We start from the raw sequence: 21,217 nt of genomic DNA, 5'->3' as shown, positions 1-21,217 counted from the left end.
TGCTGCGATTCAAGCGTGAGATTAGGAGCATACGCGCGCACACACACACACATACACACAAAATGGACAGAGCCAAACAAGGCCCTTGTGAACAGAGAGGTCTGAGCAGCATCTTTGCCGAGGAAGATTGAAGCCATCACTTTTCCAGCAAGAGAACAAGCCTCAGGTAATCAAACAGGGCCTGTGAACACATGTCGCCTAGAAGAAACAGGCTTGTTTAGGATGAAAGTGGAACAAAAATACGTTATTACAGTTCCACCTTCACAGTCGTGCTTGTGTGCTGTCAGGGGCATAAGTATTTGGACAGTGACAAGTTCTAATTTTGCCTTGTGCAATGAAGCAATCGAAACATGACTGAAGTATAGACTTTCAACTTTAATTCGAGAGGAATTTTACATTGACCGTTGGAATTACAATCGTTTTTTTTTTTTTTTTTACACAGTCCCTTCCCTTTTACAGGCTCAAAAGAAACTGGGTAATTAACGGACATCTGAAAAAAGATTTTCGATACATGAAACCAACATTAATTTGAGTATGGAATATGGAAAGGAAACTAAAGGTTTTACGATTTAAAGAACACCACATCATCTGTTAAACATGGTGGAGGCACTGTTATGGCACTTTCATCTATAGATGCCAAATCACTGGTGTTTATTGAGGATGCTAATAGAAGTAGCAGGATGTATGTATATGGGTATAGAGCTTTACTTTCTCTTTCAGAGCCAACTGCAGTCAAATGCTGCAAAACTGAGAAGATGGTGTTTCAATGTACAGTCCCAAAACATACTGCAAAATCTTTGATTATATTGTATACCATGGTATTTAAAAATGTAGATGGTATCTCAAAATGACACCAGTCGATCGACTTCGTTCTCTTAGACTTAGAGTTTTTATCAACAACGCTTGTGCCAGTACCTCAGCAGAACAGCAGCTGCACTGGACTGTCTGATGGTCAATGGAGCTGTATCCAAGCTAGTTAAAGATCCAAAACTATGGGGTAAAACCCTACAGCATTTGCTCAATTATTAGGTTACCCCCTCTACGGTAATAGCGTACACTGTATATTATTTTGAGACGGTATAACTGTATGAAAAAAGTGGATACCATCTAATCCTACCTTGGAGCAACCAAAGAACTTCTAAAGGCAACAAAATATATAAGCCTTGAAATGGCCGTCTAATTGAGCTTGGTTTCCCCTTACTAAAGACAAAACTGAGGGCAGAAAGATTCAAGCAGCAACTGAAAGCAGATTTAGTAAAGGCTTAACAATGCCCGTCATTGACTGCAAGGGGTTTGCATACAAGTATTAACAATGATCCTCATATTTATAATTGTGTTTGTGGTGGTCCACAGAGGCGAAATGACAAAAATTGTGTCACTGCCCAAATACTTACCGACCTGATTGTGAAATTCGATCTGCATCCAATAAGGCCAAGAAGCCAACATCCATCCTTCACTTCACTCGGAGTTGGAAGGATGTTCTGAAAGGACAACTGGCAAGAGAGCGCACTGGGGTTTAATAAGTGCTGCAAAAAAGAGTCTCATCTCAGTTCTGTTTGTGTAACGAACCACAAGAGAAATAGGGTTTCGAGCTCAAGCATATTAAGCAGCATTTCAGAGATGGTTTGGCACTCATTCATAATGTAGCATTTCCCATAACGCAATCTGCATTCATGATATCTGAAATTATTTACACGCTGCATGCCATATGCACTGCTGAGTCCATGCCCAATTAAATCCTGGCGCGTACGACATGTTGCGCATCCACCATAAACCCCTCGAGCGGGTGGACTAGTTTCCTATCTCCTCTCCGTTGCTTCGCATGCCACTCTCCTGACAGACAGCATGGAAAAGAACCGCAGATCAGCTTAATTTCATTCCCCCAGTTACAGGAGACGAGCCCCTGTGAGAGGTCCACATGGAGGTCTGCATCTCCCGCTCATTACTCCATATACAGTGTACCTCAGTTGGAGCATGTCAGCCATAATCCAAGGCAGTGCAGACATGTGGGTAATTTCTTTAATAGGCTGGCCTGGGCACAGCAGACCTACACCATAGCCCCCCCCCCCCCCCCCCCCCTTAGGCTAATCCACAGAGAGAGATTCCACGATTCCATGTAACATTTGTTTGAACAGATATAGAGACAAGACAAGAGCTAGGAAGAGAACCGCGATGGGAGATTTTATATCCACGGTCTTAGACGAAGGGGGTACAACAAGAGCCCCCCCCCACAAGTTGTTCGTGTTCTTCTTCCCAGACTTCTGAGCAAGAGCCAGGCTGTGCAGCGACTGCAGCCTCACACTGAGCATGTCCTTCACCTTCCCTTTGTACCATGGAGCGCTCACTCTGCTCACAGTGCTGAATAATTCCCTTTGATGAGCACCCCCAGCCCCACCCAATGCACGCACATACACACGCACACACAGACACCTATCGTGAAAATAGCAGCAGCCCTCAAGAGTACCTGGCAGATTCACTGGACTATGAAAACCCTTTCACCTTAGGTTTGGAGTTTTTCACTCAACTTGAACAACCTGATTTGAAACAAATCAATATAATTTTAGTGAATTGGAATTCATCCACTTGATGTGCAAACTGTAAAAAATGTAAGACTGTGGTGCCCAAATTTATACAAAAATCACGATTACAGATGTAAACCATTAACCGTAAATAAAAAAAAGAAAAGACAACAAAAAGGGGAAAAATAGACTTTGCCAATAAAATAGGTCTGTAGACTTACTTTTTGGAGAGTTCTAGTTTTAGGAGGCTGAAAAGTCTTTAGTACTATACTAAGGAAAATACTACTGAATACTGAGAAGAAATGAATTTCATGGGTTTTTGAATATTAAGGGAAATTCTGCTGAATCTTGAATATTAGGGAAATTGTTAGGCTTTTGAATACTAAGGTAAATACAACTTAATTCTGGGAAAATCAGTAGTTTTTTGTCAGATGAGTAATGATCTCTGCCTTTAGCTAATGACCTTACAGAGCTAAATTCTATGACGCTAAAAAGAACTCGTCATCCTCTTCTTTACAAGTTATTTTCTGCCTAGTGGGCAATGTGGCAAACCTGTTAGTCTGTCAGAGAAACTTAACACCATAGTTGGCAAAAAAGAATTACCAAAAAGCCGTGCCAGTGCCAATAAAGGCTGCATGCTCGGCTATGTCCAGAGGTTACGACTACTCAAGTAACCGTGCACATACCTAATCCCAATGTTTTGCTTTTATGGCCTTCATAATCACTTCAACTCACTTATTTAAAAACACACATTGGCAAACACATGACACTTTCCATTCTTAACACCTCAATAGCTTCTTCTCCAACCTTGCAGTCTGAAATGTCCTGAAAAAAACATGGCATAGATGCCGAAAAAGGCAACAGAACGTCTCTCCTAATGTAGAAATGAAAACCTGAGCACTGTCTTTCATCACAGCCTGATTGCTAAACAGTAGGGGTGGGAGTCTCGAAGCACCTCACAATTCGATTGTGATTCAGGGGGGTTGCAAAGCGATTCGAAAACAATTATTGATGCATCTTGGCTTCTTTTTTCTCGCTGTGTGACTCTACTTGGTACTTTTAGAGAAAAGTGTTTGTAATGATCCATAATGAATTTACTTTCAATATCTTCTATTAATAAAACAAATGGAAGCGAAGTGGCAAGTCAACTGAAAGGTTTTGCAGTGGGGCTGCGGTGGAAAATGCCTCGACACAGTGGGCGACATGAGCGCTTGCCGAGAAGCCAGGTTTAGCATGTGGGCTTAGGAACATGTAGGAATTTACCAAGGTCAGCAGCAACTACCATGTTGGAGCGTTATCAGTAACTAACACTATTTGCTTCTTAGAGATCTGCTGTTCTTCTGCTACATTCTTTAGCAGCTCAGCCATATCTGCACCCATGTGGCTCTCATTCACTGCTCTTGTTTGGAGCACACGTGGCACTAGCTGCCACTCATCAGTGAGTAAATGCGCAGTTACAGAGACCTAGGAGTCTGGGGCAGTGAATGTCCAGCAACACGTTAGAGCCATCCTACTTATTTTCTTCAGTGATTCAATGACTTTGATTTTGGTCTGGTTGTAGAATGTGAGGATCGCTTTGTCAGTAAAATATCTTCGAGACGGGACGCTGCTGTGTCTCGGCTCCAAAGTGTGCGTCACAACGTAAAAGCCCTGGATCTCAATTAATTAAAAAAATGGATGTCATGTTTACTCCACAGACTGTCCGGCACTACACTTCCACACTTCCGAGGTCACCTTTCGTGTTCAGCCAACATTACATTATCCATTTAATTTTTAGACAATAATCCTTAACATTTTCAGGTTCAGAATCGACTCAGAATTTGATTCAGAATCGTCCATATCCACACAAGGCGCATCTCAGAATCTTATTTTCCCCCACCCTCATAAGAAATACCGCAAGACATGACAGACCGCCGGCTAACAAAAACTTTAGACAGCTGTAATGTGTTGAAATATAAAGTATTACAGAACCGTTCACCCTGCCTTCATAGTCTATCCGCAACAATCATACCTGCTTGCCAGCATTCACCTCCCACTCATCTGCTCCACACAGGATCTGATGAAACATAAAGACACTCCTGAAATATAACATTTACAAAGTCTTTACCAGATGAAAGCACAGCATGAGGAGAGACAGCATTTAGAGAACTCTTGGAGAACTAAAAATGGAAGTCAATTTATTGAAAAAAGCAGTTTTGGAACATTCTGTGCCAAAAGGGAGACGAATGAAAGAGACACAAACAGTCTTACAGCTAAGAAACCAAAACACTGACCTCATACAGTAAACAAAAAACACAGTGGGCAGCCTTTCTGGATTCACTTGAAACTAAATTACACTGATGCTGTTTTATCCACACAACGTCAGACAAGACACAACGTTTTGTTTTTGTGTTCGTTCAAACACAGAAATCTCCTTTAAGTAGTGGGAAACATTAATCAGAGCCAGGAAACTCGAAATGCATCTATGCTATGCCAGCTTCTCGTACAGCAGCTAACAGTGTAGTCAGGTGAGCACATTTATCATTCTAATAAACCTCTCAGTAAATGCTGCAGCAAATACCCTGAATAATGATTCAGCCAAATGGATTTAAACTGTTACGGCATAGAAATGTCACAGATTGCCTGTGAGTATGAGAAAGACAAGATGCATTTGTTCTTCCCCAAGAGATTCAGAATACAGAGACCTGAAAGTTTGGGCACCCTTAGAATATATTAACAATATCTGTAAAGGGAGTAAACAATGACCTGACTTCCAAAAGCAAAAATCACTTTCCATTTAAAAGAAAAGGGCATAAAGCACAAAGTCTGGCCACTCTGCATGGTCAGTACTTAGTATCACTACAAGTATCACTGCTTTTTGGTTCCTGAGACATTCACCCATTCTTCCATGCAATAGGCTTCTAGTTCTGTGAGATTCTTGGGCCATCTGATTTTTGATGATGTTTATATTGGGGAACTGTAAAGGCTGTGGAAAAACCTTAAGCTCTTCCATGAAGATCCTATTTGTGCAGCTGTCACTGCACAGTAGAACAGTGCACCACCACTGCACAGTAGAACAGTGCACCACCACAGTCTGCTTAAAAATGCCTAAATGTTTTTGGGCTTTGTGGGCATCAGACTGCTAGTCAGATTCTGCTTAAAGGAGGTTATAGCTTCTAATTATTGAGAGAGTCACAGTATTTATTATGCTTAAAAACAATCACAGTGCCTAACACGGCAATAGCCTAACAATGTAATTAGTGTCGAACACCTAGGTAAAACTTCAAAGCTCCTGGAGTGTCCAAACTGGTTTCCTTTTTTTACAAAACAAAAAAAAAATGTTCACGCTAATGGAAATGTTGTCCACGGGTGGCCACTAGTCTTCTGATATAATTTATTTGGAAGCCATATTCTTGAGGACACACAACATGTCCACTAAGGACCTTCCACATGAAAGACTAATAATTTGAGGAGACATTTGGGCAAACATCAACATGCATTTTACTGTCAACGTGGTTTGGGCAGCAGCATTAGCTGTTGGCACCATCCTGTTAATCTTCAGGGCAGGTCTGGGCACTTAGCACATCAGATATACTCGCTGAAAAAAGGCTAATGAAAAGAAACAGCACAGCTCACAGAGCAACAGCGTGCAACCCTGTCCTATCGGCCCTACCAGCCTGGCTCTGGGGACAAGCCAGAGGGGGACTGCAGGGTGGTTATTACGCAATCCCCGTGTGTCACTGATCTGGACAGTTCTGTGGCTTATGGGACTGTGGATTAGAGACTATGGGAGCATAGAGGAAGTGGCTCTTTGAGAGCAGATCGTGTTCTCGACTCCTAGAGGGCTCAGTCTGGCAGTGTGTCCACACACAGCTTGCATGACTGACTAAGTGCTGTACTTCTGCTGAAACAGCAGAAACACTCACGGTCTCATCTCTTCACATCCAAATCAATCTGATCTAATTACTAACTGAAACTGGTGAGCTCTGAACAAATATATTAGGATCTGAAGTTGACTAAACGTTATTTTGCTCCCATCATCAGAAAATTGCGGGTATTGTTCCCTGGAGATGCCACAGACACTTATGGCAGAGGGTCCAAGACAGTATGATTGGCACTCACTCTTTCTGGGTGGCCAAAGTGGGAGTTTGTTAGCTGACGTAACAAAATTAGCAGTTAAGTGCTCTTCTACAATAGTGCTGAGCTGTCCACTGACATAGCATTTATAGGAGCTCAGACAAAAAGGCAGTGATTGTGTCCATGTGTGGAGGAAGTTTTTCTTCTCCCTCATCTCCCTTGAATTTTTTGCCATGTTGTTGATCATCCTAAACATATGTAAATATAAGCATGGTTTGTATTTCTGCAAAGCAGTGGGATACCATAGAAACCATTAACTATTAAGTATTTTCTCTATAAATTTATCTACTGATTATTTTGCTGACTAGTCGATTCATCTAAACAATTAATTTTCCTCCAAAATATTGTGCACTTGTTAAATTGTGCAATTAAAATGTTTATTTTTACAAAACAGGGTAAATAAAGATTTACATTTGAAGTGCAAAATGGTAGTTTTAAACAAGAACTTCAGAGTAAGATTCAGCAATGCAGTTGGGTATTTATACCCCTAATCAAAGTGTGTGGTCTAGTGTATTTATGCCTTAAAATATTTATGTGCTGAAAATAATATCCGAATAGAGGAACTAGGTAGGGTTTATATCCCGTCAAACCCAACGTGCCCAAACACAAACACTGGCACTGGTTCCGTCAATCAACGTAAAAGCCCAGATTCTAGCCTTGACCTTTTCCCGTCGAGTCACTGGAAATTCTAAGGTTCTAAGGTAGCAGGGAGAATTATATATTGCTTTAATAACAAGCAAATTTAGCAGCTACAACAAGCTTCCCTAACAAAGGTTAATAAACGCTGGTTCTGTGGATGCGAGGCCAAAGGGATTGTGTGTTTTCTATTCAGGTGCTTGTGACTTACACGTTTTCTTCATACTGTGCCCAGAGTATAAACCACCTTTATGTTTTGTGCTAATTTCAAGTTCAACTTTTGATGCCTTTAGTCTTTGACAATTTTTAAAAACCTGTTTTGTCTGACGAAAAATGTAATTTTTTTTTTTTTTTTTTTTTTATAGCTTTGAGTGGAGCTGATCGGACTGGAGCCATAAATGGCTGACCTCATGAGACAGTTAGCTACGTAGTGGTCAGTAAAGTATTTATCTGAACTGAGGTGTTTTAGAGATCTAAAAAACTAAATAAATCTGCTTAAAATATTGAGGTCAGCGCATTTTTAGCATCAAGGTCTTCAACGGTGTTGACTAATCGCGGCAGCCATGCGGTCACTAGTGTACGCATCAGTTGTTAGAGACTTTAAAGCACAGTTTTGTGTAAATTATTGTACTTTATATACAAATAAATAAAAAATAAGTTAATGAGTATGTGAATTTAGACATTGCTGGTCCAGTCATCATTAAAACACACAATGTCCAGAGAAACTGCTGTGTGAAGGTACATGAATATATTGTGTATGTTTGTTGGTTATTGTTAGCCAGCAATGACATTAACATAAGGCACATGTTCATTCCATATTTTTGCTGTGTGAAAATGGATTGAAATGTAAATATTCAGTAAATAATAGTAAGTACAGAATAGTAAAGTATAAAGACAGCAATATCCTAAATTATAAAGCTTAAATCAGCCCTTGGCTTACATGCACAATCTCATCTTGCCCTGTTAGAGACTCTCCAGGAGTGCTTCCCAGTCACTGCGCATTTTCCTCCTACGAAGGCTAGATTCCGCCCCCCGTTTTTCTGGCCAGAGTTCTCCATCTCATTTTCCATCAATATCTTCCTGCAGATGATGTCACTGTTAAGCCATGTGCCAGCCTAGTAAGAGCTACAGGCAGGAGGGGTACATATGGGATTTATGAGAATGGAACACTCACACTCACAATATATAAAAATGTCTCTCTGCCGCTGCTCGACTCTATGTTCCTGTTGATTTCCTAAAGAGATCTGAGGCGGCTTGAACAATAGCAATAAAATGAGGGTGGCAGGGCCGGCCCAGCTCAAGCAGCTCTGCTGAAAGAGAGATGGGTGTGCGTTTGTTCTTTGCAACACTGCCCACCCCTCGCAGCGTGTCTCTCTCAGCTGGGGGCTAAGCTAAGTAGCTGTCCCTGATCCTTTCACACTGCCTAATAAACCAGCAATGCAAAATCACTCAATATGTGACAACCCTCATGACTGCACTGGGCAGGACGGGGGAATGAGCTTTAGTCAGGCACCCAGCTCAGTAATTACTGTTCCACTCTACAGATCCCCAGGCCAGGCAATTAATGTGCCCTCCAATTAGGCTTACTCAAGACCCTACAAGAGTCAGGTTTAGACTTTGTTTACAAGACACACAACCGTAGGCAGTATTCAGCATCGTTAGTCACCAATTTAATATTGCATAGTGGTTAGGCTACATCCTCGTAATTGCACAGTCATCAAGTTATCTGGGATGGAACTTTGTAAGCTACATATAATAAGAAAAAAAACACTAAATACTCATCCACACATACACATAGGTTTTTAAACACTGTTTATTTCTATGACTGCTCTTAAAATTATCCACATGAAAATAATTATATTTTAGATAACTGAAGGTCAAGCATTTGGGGGAAACTCTCTAGGCTTTGGAATTGATAAAATTCAATTTTCCATGTTTTAATGGTGATGGACAACTAAACACACAGATATCACTGTGCTCAATCAAGATTCATCAGATCAGATCAGTCTACATTTCTCCAGTTATCAACTGTCCAGTTTTGAAGAGCCTGTGCTGAATGCAGCCTCAGCTTTCTGGTCTTGGCTGACAGAAGTGGGACCCGACTGGCTGATTTAATAATTGCAGACGTACAGGTACAGGTCAGTATCAGGTACACCATGTCAGGGTCACTGCAGTGCTAAGAATGATCCACCCACCCCCAAATAAAACCTGCTCTGCGGTGGTCCTGTGGGGTCCTGAATATTGAAGAACAGAACAAAAAACAATTGTGCATCCCTAGTGTTTTCAGAAATATCTGGATATGTGTCAACATGTCCTGAAAGGACCCATGGTCTAAAAGACTACATATGATTAGACAAAGAGCCGAAGTGGAGGAAGACCAGGCAGTGAAAGCAGGAAAGGTAAGGGGAGTGAAAGCAGAGGACAGTATGTGCGTTCATTGCCAAATTCAGCCCTGGAATGTGACATTTGACCAAATGGACAAACACATAGTTGTACAGGAAATGGTGAGGTCAGAGAACACATCACTTCCTGTGTAAACAGTGGTATGGATGGCTTTCGGCAGCCGGCAGAGCTGGACGAGTCTCTGGATGTGGCGTGGGGAAAGAGCAACAGCACGATTGCAGTATTAAACAGGAGTGGAGTTCATGAGCAAAATGGCAACCAACGTGTCTTGTAACTGGTTCAATAAGTGCTTTTAACTGTGACAGATCTAACTGCCAGCACAAACACACAGAAACAAGAGAAGTGTCACCACAAAGGGCAGAACATAAATCACTGCGTGGAAAGGTTTTGTAGGTGAGTGCATTTGGGACAGCCTGATTAAGCCATCGACAATACTGCAGTGCAAAAAGGAAACACAGAACATGGGGTGGGGTGTGTGTGTGTGCGGGAGGGGGGTTGAATGCCAGGCTCTGGCTCTACTCAGTATGAAAAGGGAGTTGGCTACAGTCCAAGCCTCTGGTGTCAGGCCTGCAGGTTCAGGTCAGGTCACTTGAACAGACGGGCTCAGAGAGTTCGCCCTCGCGCAGCTCTCAGCGTTTCTACCCTCCTAATGCACAGAGCTTCACAGTGAGATTGATCCTTACATTTTTTATGTCCAGCCTTCGGCCTACAATTACCCTCTCAGGTGATTATGCCTTCTTTCACAGCTCAGACAATCGATATACTGGCACATACTTCACCACTCCATCAATCACTGTAAAACAAGCCTATCTAAACAATCTCTATATGGCTTTTCTGTGAGGATTTAAAATACGTTCTGTAAACAGCATTAAAGCATGTGTCGTTCCTTGCTGTACAAAAAAAAGATATAATAATAATAATCTTCTTCCAACACACAGCCCCTACCAAGGCACATAGCCAGAAGACTGTGGTGGTCTTAATTAAACATAGGGCAGATCTGTAGCAACAGTGGCTAGGCCTGATATACATTCCATAGTTAAGGCTGCCCCCTGGCATCTGTCCAGTGCACACTGGCACACAGCTTCATCAGCACATATCTCTACATGCTAATGTAGAAAGGAATGATGCAAGTGTGTGTGTGGGGGTCACTGTAAGAGTGGGACATAGCAGAACAGTCAAGAGAGAGCGCTAGAGAGACCAAACCCGCACTGACCTCTCTGCATCTTATAAATAAACAAGCCCTGCATTGCACCCTCAGCAAACATGCAGTTCACACTGCAGCACACACAAAACAGAGTCATGGCCACAGGGCCATACCACCCAGAAAACACAGGGGGCTACATTGCACAAATACCGCCAAAGGCCTCAAGAACATGGAAGACAATGGGGATGGAAGCAAGTCCAGCTCACACAACACTTAAATTAGCATTAAGGCTGTTCGGAGCAACACTGAAATAATGGAAATGCTACAAGGAGTACACATGTCTACACTCTATATCAGGGATGGGCAACTCTTGTCCTGGTGGGTCGGATTCCTGCACAGTTTTATGCTTTTCTTGCTTTTCAAGCACACCTGATTCAACTAGTCTCTTAACTGACCCCAGTTTAGTGGGTCTGCACAGATATCAGCATAATGTGCAGAACTCCACTGCCTCCACTGCCACTCTTCCCAGCCTGGTGCAGGTCTACAATATTCTTCCTGGTGTCCTTCGACAGCTCTTTGGTCTTGGCTACGGTTAAGTTTGGAGTCTGAGGCTGTTTGAGGACAGGTGTCTTTTATACAGATAACAAGGTCAAACAGGTGCCATAATACAGGTAACGATAGAGAACAGAAGAGCTTCTTTAAGAAGAAGTTATAGGTCTGTCAGAGCCAGAAATCTTGCATGTTTGTGGGTGACCAAATACTTATTTTCCACCATAATTTACAAAAGTTGAAGTGTACCTATGATTAAAATTACAGACCTCTCTTATCTTTCTAAATAGGAGAACTTGCACAATCACAATGCTATGGTTTTATGTATCAGTTGGTTTTAGGACATAAAAACCCATCTGGTCCGTAAAAGGAACTGTTTTTCACATAACTATATTTTCCAGTAGGTGGTGTTTGTATTTCTATTACAACGACCTGATCTGCACACATTATGACAAAAGATCGATTTACAAGTAAGCTATCCAGTCTTGTTCACAAAGGACTGGGGCGAGGGTGCTGGGTTTCATTCCAACAAAACTGGAGCAGACCTGATCAATAGTTTGAAGGCTGAGGCCAATTGATTAAACTATTAGAATCAGGTGTGCTCTGGCCTGTTTGGAGAGAAAACCTGCAGTCCCTTTGTGGATTAAACAGGACACCTCTGATTTAGGCCAATTAAAGACAGCCTGTAAACAACATCATCGTTTAGTGTACAGTGGTTAGGAATAGTCAGTCAATTTTGCAATTACTTCATTGAATAAATTCATTTTTGCCATTCAAGCATCATTGTCATATTTGTGATATCAGTGTGTGGAAATGAAGGAACATTGTTAGACTGTGAAAGTTTCAGTAGGGTTTCGGAGGTGCACTACGTCATGGGAAAAAACTACATTACAGTGCTCAGCGCTGATAGTTGTATGAGCAGCGCAGCATCACACATGCATGTACGAGCAGCAAGTAGTAGTGGGTACATGCTCATTAGCAGGCTGCTGACAGTCAACTTCTTCTTTTTGATAATTGATGGTACTTAAGCCTGCTGCTGCCCAGTTCTGAGTCACCAAAGCTTAGTCAGCCTACAGGAGCTCTAAAGCTAGGCTTGGATCAACATGGCAAGGTCTGAAAGAGCTGACTTCACCATTACCGACCTCAGTGATCATAGTGTGACTCTCACCTGATCACAGCATGGACATGTCTGGCACCATTCCTGCAGAGGGAAGACTCAGTTACAGGCTGCAGCTCAGAGAAGTGAGACCAGAGCAGATGGTAAGAAGGTGAATGGCGAGAGAAGCCCTCTGAGGCGAGGGAATATGACAGCTCTTCCACTAGTATGTGAAAAGGTGAGCTTCAGTGGTGGCGTCCCCTTGAAGAACTGCGACAAGGGTGTAATACATGGGTTTCCTTAGAAACTGTCGCCTGGCAACGGTAATCTTGTAATCATAACCTCGCCCATGTTCAAAGGTCATTTTAGAGAGAAAGAAGGCTGCAGTCAGGTAGATTACATCATGTTCCAATCCCACTGTGCAAACATAGTTAATTGGTACCTTGACTTCCTCAGGTGCCACTGCCTGTTCCAACACTCAGCCTAACTCAGGAAAGCAAAGCGCCACTGAGGGCAAACTGCAGGATATCAGAAGGACGCCCAATGAAGCAGTGCGATAACCATGAATGTTCCTGGAACCTTCAATCCAGGAGTGTTACGTGGCACTTCTCATGACTTCACATGATATTTACTCCTCCAAAATGTATACACACCCAGTCCACTAAAGAAAGTCTTTTCACAACTAAACCGTGACACAGCAGAACAGAACAAGCACTTTGGACGAACGTAGCGTTGTTGATTCTTGTGGTTCATTTACAGGGACAATCTTTGCTACGACAGTGCAATAGTAAGCAGACTCGATATCGTAAAAAGAGCTGCTACACAAACCAGGCTTCATGACCGTAGCTTTTCTTGCACCAGTGTCCACAGAAGAGGAGCCCAATAGCTGTATGTGAGTAATGTATCCATGCTAGGCTGAAAGCTATCCCAACCTGACTAGCTTCTCTCTCTTCAGCTTGATAACTGCAAATGCAGCCATAGTAGAACCACTTCTGGTTCTACAAAGAACCACTGTTTTAAATGTGTCAATGGCAAACCTTTAAATTGATAAAGAACCTTTTACACTGACTTCTTTAAACTTCTTCAAAGGTCCCTCTTTTTAACAAAACTGTTTGTCTATGGAACCAAAAAGATTTTTCTATGGCTTCACTCAAATAACCCCTCACAACACCTTTATTTTTAAGAGTGTAGGGTCATAAATGTTCCGCCCAATCAAAGTCAACAACTTAAAATACTGAATACATGTATTCTATGCTACCTTCAAATAAGTTAATGATACATTTTCATGATACACAATATTTATCTCTACATTTTGGCATGCAGACAAAATTAATCAGCAGCTGTAGATATTTAAATATTTATACAAAATATGCAACACTTCATCCAATTACACAGGACTAATTACACAGCTGATAATGAAACATGCAACTGATGAGTGTTTTTAAGTGCTGATGATATCCTTAATGAGCTAAAAAAAAAGGTACTGTGCATCACGATAACAAATTTATCATAATATGATAAGCTCTCGTCATACTGCCCAACCCTAGGTTCAGGATTTAAAAGTGAAACTTGCTATACCTCTATTCTGCAGGTCCCAGCTACTTGAATGCAAAATCAATCAACCTATTCTATATAGCTGTCTTCCTTTCACTCTGAACTTTGCCCAACAAGCAGAAAACAGTGGGCAAAGTCTGCTCATCAAACAAATGAGACGCAAACACTACAGCAAATCAGCTCTGTGATAAACACGACAGCACACTATTAGCTTTTCCAGCACAGTCTGACAGCAGTAATATGTAAAGCCCAATTTTCCCCATCTCTTCTCCCTTTTTTTTCCCCTCTCTCCTCCTCCCAATTACGGCATGGGTCTCACTTTGTTCAGGGTAAGTGTGTGTGTGTGTGTGTGTGTGTGCGTTTTTCTGTATCAGTCTTTCTAGTCCCATCCCCCATTTTCCACTTTCTTCAATCTTTGTCCCTGCCTTTATCTTAAACTCCCTTTAACTCAATATCCTTTTTGCTTTCTCTTGTGGTTGACAGCACAAATTGGTGGTCATGACCTTCACCTATGGGGTTAGCGGAGACAGGTTAGGTCTTGAAATCTCTCCTTCCCACTAACTCTCTCTCTCTCACACACACACATACACACACCCCTCAGGCCACCCATGTCCATCAGACAGTCACTTAATCTTTCTCCCACTGCCTCTCTAACACACTGCCAGCGCTTCCAAACAGGCACCAACTACTGTGTGTACGGTCACAACTGATCAACTACAGAAAGCACACATGTATGTGTGTATGACTCTCGTGTGTGTGTGTGTGCAGTTTAATCAGCAAGGGAGATGGACCAGCGGAGCAGAGCTCTTACTGCCTGGCCTGTTATGGAGCTCTTCAAGTCGGTGTTAAATTTCATGCCCCGCCCCCAGCCCCCACTTTCCCCATCTCTCGCCAGCCAGTTCGGTTCAGACTGGCCACTTCAGAGTGGAAATTCAAAACCAGCCATGCAGTTAAGAGAGGGTGCAAAGCTGTGATCGACCCTTAATTGCCCTATAACGAGACCTTCTGAGGGTGTTTATGGCTAGAGAATGAATGAATGACCCCTCCTCCCCAGTAAAAGTAGGTGGACAGTAAAAGGGGTGCAACCTTATCTGCGGTGTCTAGCGACACTCTCCAAGCTTCTCTTGTGTCTGTCTGGCTATGACAGCACCCCTCACCTCATAGTGTTCATTTAAGTTAAACATAGTGTGAGCGTGTGAGTGAGTGAGCGAGTGGAAGGCAGCTACCCTTTTCTAAAGGAGATTAGGCCCACTGCCCAGGGATGGTACAAAGTACGGTCCTCAATCCAGTCCTTAAGGCCCCTCAACTAGTCCATATACTTACTCCATTTCCAGTTTTCAACATTTAAACTACACTTTTTACCAAAGTTACCAAGTTCAGGTCTATAAGTTTTAAAAACAATTCCCCTGAGGATTGACTGAGAACCACTTGTACAAGGGCAAATTTATCCAGAATTGTAGAACGTATGACTTGGCTTACATCTGGTCATTTGGGAGGTATCAGGATTACAGGTCATATGTATGGGAAGTGTGTAAACTATGTAAACTGACACAGACTGACATTTTAGTATGCATCCATCTCACTAAGTAATATTTCCAAACCATACCCCCTCCCAACAGGGACACATCATTACATCATAACAGTGTTTTAAGGTAGTGACCATCTGTATTGCCTAGTCTAATGGTTAATTGCAGTGTTATGAACAGACTTCTAAATCACACACCAGCAGTTGCATTTCAATCCAACCAACTGGAAAAGCATTTGACTACCAAATGTACATGATTCAAATCTTATCCGCATACAATTCAGACAGATGGCATGAAATGAGCAGATACAAACAGGATTCAGGATGGAGACGGAAGCAGAACTGGCTAAAGTGGGAGGTAGACCGGGAAGGTTTTGAGAGATATTTGTGGGACAGAGACAAGAGAAGGAAAGAGAGAGAGAGAAAGCTCACTGGAAGCTGGCTTATTGCGATTACTGTGAGGAAGAAACCATGCTGCCAGCAGGTAGTGGGTGGCAGCCAAGAGAGACAGAGATGCTTCATGTTACCATATGAGTTCAAGACAGAGAATACAAAAGGAAGAGGTTCAGCGGAGGGACAAATTCCCAGTCCAATCCCCTGAGTAATCGCTCACAAGGCAGCGTTTTAAAAATAGTCCATTAATTAGCCAGTAATAGCGACAAATGGACAGATTAGTTCCCATGTGTAGAAAAACAACCTCAGTCTACTTTCCCCAAACCGCAGGAGCAACAAGGCCACCACAGGGTACAAGAGGACTATAATCCTAACACATTTTCTCATGGCTATAGTAGATTGAGGGAAACTTGCTCTGCATCAATATTGTTTTTAGGTTTTTTTTTGTTTTTATCTGAAAATGGAAAATGTCTTTAAATATTGTGATGTAATATTTTTACCATATCGCCCATCTTACTGCTAATGCAAGTAAACATACACCCATCGAGCAATTTGCTAGGAAGACCTGTATACCTTTTACTCATCAGTCGTATTAAAGCAGGGCAAAGCATAAAATCAGGCAAATACAAGCCAGCAGCTTTAGGTAATGCTCATATCATCAGAAACCATTAGAATCAGATCAGGGCTGTTGGTGTCAGAAATGCTGGACTGAGCATTTCTATAACTGCTGCTCTCCTGGGATTTTCAGCACAAAAGGCTGGGTTCGAGTTCCACTTATTTCAGCCAAGAACAGAAAGCTGAGGCTGCGGCCAGCACAGGCTCGCCAGAACTGAAAACTGAAAAAATGTAGCCTGGTCTGTTAAATCTTGATTTCTGCTGAGACACACAGACAGTAGTCAGAATCTGGGGCCTGTTAATAACGGTCAATCATTATTCAATGAAAAAAGAAATATATATATATTTCTTATAATATATATTCCTTATAAAAATAGATCACATTTAAATCCATTATTTTAGCACATGAAGGCCTAGAGCATTCATGTGCAATCTCAACAGCAAAGAGAGATTTCTGCTGCGCTGGAAGAACAGCTTTGGGAATAATGATCCTTGATAGCTTTAACAGATAACCACTTTCAACCAAGCACAAATCCAATAGCAGAGGGACAATTCCTCTCGCACGCACGAACTTGCTACGCATCCCGTATTACTGAGTCAGCTTCACTGCTAATGGCTGCTCAAGGCTGCAAATGATTAGGGTAAAAATAATACCCTGACCTCTGACCGCCATCATCTGCTTGATCTGTTAGACAGGGCTGTTTGTCCCCTGGGCCTGCAAGATGGGCCTCTTCTCTCTTATGAGGACTCTCTTATTTTGGGAAAGATTACAATTTAACGCGGTCAGGCAGGTCACAAAGAAGCAATTTCCCACTATGAGCCACAAAATCTGTGTTGTAATGTGATGTTTCAAATACAGTCTGCTCTCTCCCACTGTGACATCCCCATGTGAAATTATAAATGAGAGGCAGAGACATTCAGTTGATTCAGTTTCATATAATCGATCATAAACAACCACAGCCAAAAGTCTGTAGTTTAATGGAGGGGTACACTTAAACTCAAACATGTCGATATCCAGCCAGTGGTGTGAAAGGAGTACCCTTAACTTGCTAACATATGATAAATCAAAACACTTACAAAAATCCTAAACCGCAAACTATCTGGGGCTAGGCTGCGTTCTTGCAAGACATGGCCAAGTCCATAAACACTGTAATTACACCCTTTTATGGAGACGTTAAAGTATATTTAGGCTGCCGTTCTTCGAGAGATAGCTGAATGGAGAGTTCTGAGTAAGCTAGCTGGGAGACACACAAAACACTTGCCTTGCAGAATTCAAGGCCTGGCGAACGTACCAGTGGACACACACTATAATTTAATACAAATCATGTCTGAAACATGCAGAGCATTTTTTGGCTGTAGCGGCATTTATCAGACTTACCATCTTATCTTAACATCTCATCCCCTTTGTAGAGTCTTCCATGACCACAATAACCACACAACTAAAGCAGAAAACATGGGCCAAGACATAACTGCTGTAAAAGCTTGATTTTCAGCAGATAAAATGCATCCAATAATGTGGACTATGAGCATATAAAAGAAGACCAAACTACTAGAACTGCCACCTCAACATGAATAACACACTGCTAACAACATAACATCACACAGTATGACTGTACTGTGTTTCAGGCTAGATCTGTTACAGGACCAGATCAAAATCATTCTTTTTTTTCCTTGCTCCAATATCCGATCCAGCATTTATTTCGGATACAGTGGCAGCCAATTTAGGCAATTTACAGCAGGATAACGATCTACTTCAAGAGGTGAAATCTGAATGTTCTTCCATGGCCTTCACAGTCCTTAGACTTAAAAATCATAAAAGGAAACTGTGGATAGACCTCAAAAGAGCAGTGCATTCAAGATAGCCCCAGAATCTCACAGTACTTGAAGGACAAATGGATGGAAATCCAAGAGCTGGCAACAAAAAGTGTTTACAAGCAAAGATACTTGCCTACGAATACCAAGTATTGACAATGCAGGGAGCCAAAACTTTTAGGCCTGTTTCCTTTTTTGATACTTTCAAATGTTAAAGATGAAATTTTTAAAGAATGTTTCATCTTTAACTTCATGCCTTTTGGAAATCAGGTCGTCATCCACTCACTTAGCTGTTCAAACTGACATTTTGTATGGGGGATGCCCAAACTTTTGCATGCTACTGTATTGACCCGAGACTCATTGAGTTCACACAAGCTAGTTGTGGTAAGCTTTGAGATGAAGGTACTGTCCTCAGAATTATATTAAACCCAGAGTATCATGGGTGGTGTCGAAATTAGCCCAAACAATGCAGACACAGTTCAGGAGACTGGCTGTGGAGCAAACCCCTCTGGAAACACACACAAGGCATCTACGAAAAACTGAACAGCTCTTTGTTTGAAACTTGGTGACTGGTACTGAAAGGCTGCAGTGGACACGAATTCTACTGCTCAAACCAAAATAACAGCAGGGTTACAAATAAGCCCAGTAACAAGGGTCTGAGACATGGAGGATTTAGGGGCGTTTCCTAGCTGGGCGTCTGAGGCTTTTTTGGGTCAATGAGGTGAACCTGACAATCCGTATGAAAACACTGACCGCATTTACATGCAGTCATTATTGGAGTGTTGACTGTTTTGGTTATAATCACATGCTCCATGAGACAAATGAACATGGCAGGTTTAATATTCCCTTTAAACCCAGAGCAGAGCCGACCTACAACATAGTTTCCCAATGAAGACAGATGGAGTAAAAAAAAAAAGGGGGGGGGGGGGGGGGGTAGAGCATAAATTCAAACAACCACTAACCTTTTCTAACACATACACAAAATATTAATGCTGATACAATGTAAAGGACAAGTGCCAGATTTAAAGTTGTCACAAACAGAAATATGGAGATAATTCACACAAAAATTGAGATAATATTTTGTGTGACACTGATGATCATGTCCATTCCATTCTACTGGATGAATGGTCTTTAAAGAACCATGTGTTCAGAGAATATTGTGCACTTAATGAAAAGATTACCTCTCCAACTGTTCAGGGGCATCATTACATGGGGTGGATTCCTCATGCTTTGTGCTTATATTGCAGCCAGTGGCACAGGGAACATTTCACAGATGGAGGAAAGAACCGATTCAATTAACTACCAGCAAATTCTGAAAGTAAACATTCCTCTGTATGTAAAAAAAATAATAATAATAAAACAAAAAGAAAAGCTGAAGATGGATAGAAGATGTCTTCCACAGCATGACAATGATCTTAAATGCATCTCAAAATCCACAGGATGAAGGTTTTTCCATTGGTTCTCACAGTCCCCCTCCCAGATACAAATTCATTTAAAATATGGAAACTGCAAAAACAGAGATAATGTTTTTGTGATGAGAAAGAACTAATCTAATTCATATTCCCCACTACTGGAAAAGGGTCTTTAAGAAGGACTATGTTTTTACAGAACAGCAACTGCACCCAGAATACCGGAGTATTCTCTTGATGTTTTATGTACACAGGATGAAATAGCTGAATGTGAAAACCATCAAATCCTGGTTAGACTCCATCTTAAGTCTGAGTGATACGTTTTTTTTTTTTAAAGATGATAAGTTCTGTGGTGCGCAACAGGCTTCTGCTGAATGGTCGATTGGACAGCATTGTGTAAGAGGTAGAGGTGCAAAAAGTATGCTGGGCATGTTGGTTTCATGACACACTATGTGAAAAGATCAGGAGTGTCAGTAACATAACTCAAATTCTACATCTACAGTAATCATCCTCTTAATCTGAGAAAACCTGAATTTATAAATGTCAGTTGTGGGTGTGGCTCAACAATGACTATGCAGGAAACCCACACCTGCTCACCTGAGACCATAAAAACTAGGCCATGTTAGGTTAGACTGGAGTCGAGCACACAATTACATGAAATAGAAAAAACACTGAACTCAGTCAGGAAACGTTCAAGTACTGGACACTGCCCTGACCTACTGGCTTTCGGTGTGGAGCTTCAGCACAAAACATTTAGTGAGGTTCAATGCATTTTCTTCCCTTTAGTCCTATGCAGAATAGCAACATTACCCTCCGCTATAATTCCCAGCAATCTCTGAGTCATGTCTGTTCTCTTTTAATGGATGTATTAAGAATCTCTGATGCTTCTGGAAGCTGATTCATTGGGTACAATAGCACTTGAATACTCACATGACATGACTGTACATTCACAGAACAGTACCGCCTTACCAACTTTGAGAGCTGATTTTCACATGGACACCCACATGCACTTTAAATAAGCAGGTTAGTTCTCCTAATTCTTCAAGGACGTTTCCTAAGAAAACTATGGAAAACAGGATTATTGTCTTCAAAGTGGTCCGCTGTTTGATTCACTTACAGCACATAAGCTGAGAGGGTAGAATCCTGGCTGGCGTAAAATTCAATTACAATAATGCAAGAAGGTCTGAGTGTATATCTGGGAGCGGGAGGAAGTGGAGAGAAAGGTAAAAAAATAAATGAACAAAAGAAAGCCACTGAACATGTGTTGACATTCACGCAACATGATATAATATGAACAGATAACGGCTATTTGGCAGCTATTACGCGTGTTCCATTGACGTCACCTGAGGTACCCAATATAAAACAGAGGACAACAGTTCTCTGAATAACTGCAGATGGCACAATATCACTTTATCTTTTCTGATACTGATGGTGAAATCTTGAGAT

General features: G+C 41.7%; 1 protein-coding gene across 2 annotated transcripts in view; it reads right to left on the bottom strand.

Moving 5' to 3' along the window:
• Positions 1 to 21,217, bottom strand: part of nck2a (NCK adaptor protein 2a) — a 54,525-nt gene that overhangs the window by 29,942 nt on the left and 3,366 nt on the right. Inside the window, exon 2 of one of the 2 annotated variants that reach the window (XM_072685182.1) lies at positions 4,531 to 4,575. The exons of the other annotated variant lie outside the window; for it this stretch is intronic. The gene's annotated coding sequence lies outside the window, so the exon portion shown is untranslated. The remainder of the gene's footprint in view (positions 1 to 4,530; positions 4,576 to 21,217) is intronic. 2 annotated transcript variants of the gene reach the window in all.

The sequence above is a fragment of the Salminus brasiliensis genome, chromosome 8 (assembly GCF_030463535.1).
Source record: "Salminus brasiliensis chromosome 8, fSalBra1.hap2, whole genome shotgun sequence".
Taxonomy (NCBI): Eukaryota; Metazoa; Chordata; class Actinopteri; order Characiformes; family Bryconidae; genus Salminus; species Salminus brasiliensis.
Note: the sequence above shows the minus strand (reverse complement) of the source record. Positions and strands in the feature narration are given on the sequence as shown.